At 61.1% G+C, this 2,500-nt stretch overlaps 1 pseudogene; it reads left to right on the top strand.

Annotated features, from left to right (window-relative positions):
• LOC126434086 (large subunit ribosomal RNA) overlaps positions 1 to 2,500 on the top strand; it is a 7,961-nt pseudogene that overhangs the window by 1,330 nt on the left and 4,131 nt on the right.

Here is a 2,500-nt window from a genome sequence, read left to right as displayed (position 1 = left end):
CGAATGATTAGAGGCCTTGGGGCCGAAACGACCTCAACCTATTCTCAAACTTTAAATGGGTGAGATCTCCGGCTTGCTTGATATGCTGAAGCCGCGAGCAAACGACTCGGATCGGAGTGCCAAGTGGGCCACTTTTGGTAAGCAGAACTGGCGCTGTGGGATGAACCAAACGCCGAGTTAAGGCGCCCGAATCGACGCTCATGGGAAACCATGAAAGGCGTTGGTTGCTTAAGACAGCAGGACGGTGGCCATGGAAGTCGGAATCCGCTAAGGAGTGTGTAACAACTCACCTGCCGAAGCAACTAGCCCTGAAAATGGATGGCGCTGAAGCGTCGTGCCTATACTCGGCCGTCAGTCTGGCAGTCATGGCCGGTCCTTGCGGCCGGCCGCGAAGCCCTGACGAGTAGGAGGGTCGCGGCGGTGGGCGCAGAAGGGTCTGGGCGTGAGCCTGCCTGGAGCCGCCGTCGGTGCAGATCTTGGTGGTAGTAGCAAATACTCCAGCGAGGCCCTGGAGGGCTGACGCGGAGAAGGGTTTCGTGTGAACAGCCGTTGCACACGAGTCAGTCGATCCTAAGCCCTAGGAGAAATCCGATGTTGATGGGGGCCGTCATAGCATGATGCACTTTGTGCTGGCCCCCGTTGGGCGAAAGGGAATCCGGTTCCTATTCCGGAACCCGGCAGCGGAACCGATACAAGTCGGGCCCCTCTTTTAGAGATGCTCGTCGGGGTAACCCAAAAGGACCCGGAGACGCCGTCGGGAGATCGGGGAAGAGTTTTCTTTTCTGCATGAGCGTTCGAGTTCCCTGGAATCCTCTAGCAGGGAGATAGGGTTTGGAACGCGAAGAGCACCGCAGTTGCGGCGGTGTCCCGATCTTCCCCTCGGACCTTGAAAATCCGGGAGAGGGCCACGTGGAGGTGTCGCGCCGGTTCGTACCCATATCCGCAGCAGGTCTCCAAGGTGAAGAGCCTCTAGTCGATAGAATAATGTAGGTAAGGGAAGTCGGCAAATTGGATCCGTAACTTCGGGATAAGGATTGGCTCTGAGGATCGGGGCGTGTCGGGCTTGGTCGGGAAGTGGGTCAGCGCTAACGTGCCGGGCCTGGGCGAGGTGAGTGCCGTAGGGGTGCCGGTAAGTGCGGGCGTTTAGCGCGGGCGTGGTCTGCTCTCGCCGTTGGTCGGCCTCGTGCTGGCCGGCGGTGCAGGATGCGCGCGCCTGCGCGGCGTTCGCGCCCCGGTGCTTCAACCTGCGTGCAGGATCCGAGCTCGGTCCCGTGCCTTGGCCTCCCACGGATCTTCCTTGCTGCGAGGCCGCGTCCGCCTTAGCGTGCTCCTCCGGGGGCGCGCGGGTGCGCGGATTCTCTTCGGCCGCCATTCAACGATCAACTCAGAACTGGCACGGACTGGGGGAATCCGACTGTCTAATTAAAACAAAGCATTGCGATGGCCCTAGCGGGTGTTGACGCAATGTGATTTCTGCCCAGTGCTCTGAATGTCAACGTGAAGAAATTCAAGCAAGCGCGGGTAAACGGCGGGAGTAACTATGACTCTCTTAAGGTGGCCAAGTGGCGGCGGTGTGGCTGCATCCGGACTTGGCTTTTCGAAGTGCGGTCTTGATGTAGTCGTGCTGCTGCTGCGAGGTGCCTTCCTTGGGTTATGGTTACAGGGAGAGTGATGCGCAATACATGGGCCTAGCCCTCTTAGCCTCTCCTCTCCTGCGGTCTTCTCCCCTTCTCGTGGGCCCGCTGATTTTCGCAGAGTGGAAGACCGCACCAGGGGCTTGGGGGGGTTACCAGCCCCCCCTCGCATTATCCCTTTTTTAGTTGGGGGCAGTAACCAGAGAATAAGTGGTGGCCCTTCCGCTGAAGGTGCCACCCCAACTCCCCCAGCACCTAGCCGGCCAACCGGCCGTGCCGAAAATCTTGTAACTTTTGCAGCAGTATACGCCTGTAGTGAGTGCCACCGCAGCTTCACCACCAAGAATGGTCTCGGGGTCCATCGCCGCCGCCAACATCTTGCGGCCGCCAACGCGGAGATCGTGACGGAGAGGCATCGCGCGAGGTGGACGGAGGAAGAAGTCCTGTCGCTCGCCAAGGCAGAGGCCGAACTGTTCCTCGAGAGGGACGCCCGGTTCTTCTTTGTAAATCAAGAACTCATCAGGATGTTCCCCGACCGAACGCTTGAGGCAATCAAGTGCCGACGGCGGCAAGCTGCCCACAAGCAGCTTGTCCGCCAGTTCATGGAGGCGCTTGAGATCGGTCGGGGGGAAGAGCCGGCGTCCCGCCGGGGAGCAGCGAGCCCGCTGCCTGACGCGGGCGAGGCCGCTGCGCCGCCCGTCGACGCAGCCGAGGACTTCGCGGCCGACACCACCGGGCCGCCGCCGGAGGGGCCGACTGACGCCGCCATCTGGGAGCATCTGGCGGGGCTACCTGCTTCCGCCCAGCGTTTCTCTGCCCTGGATCGAGTCATTGGTCTGGGGCGGGGCACGCCGCCCGATGTCATC

This window comes from Schistocerca serialis, unplaced genomic scaffold, assembly GCF_023864345.2.
Source record: "Schistocerca serialis cubense isolate TAMUIC-IGC-003099 unplaced genomic scaffold, iqSchSeri2.2 HiC_scaffold_1180, whole genome shotgun sequence".
NCBI classification, from domain to species: Eukaryota; Metazoa; Arthropoda; class Insecta; order Orthoptera; family Acrididae; genus Schistocerca; species Schistocerca serialis.
Note: the sequence above shows the minus strand (reverse complement) of the source record. Positions and strands in the feature narration are given on the sequence as shown.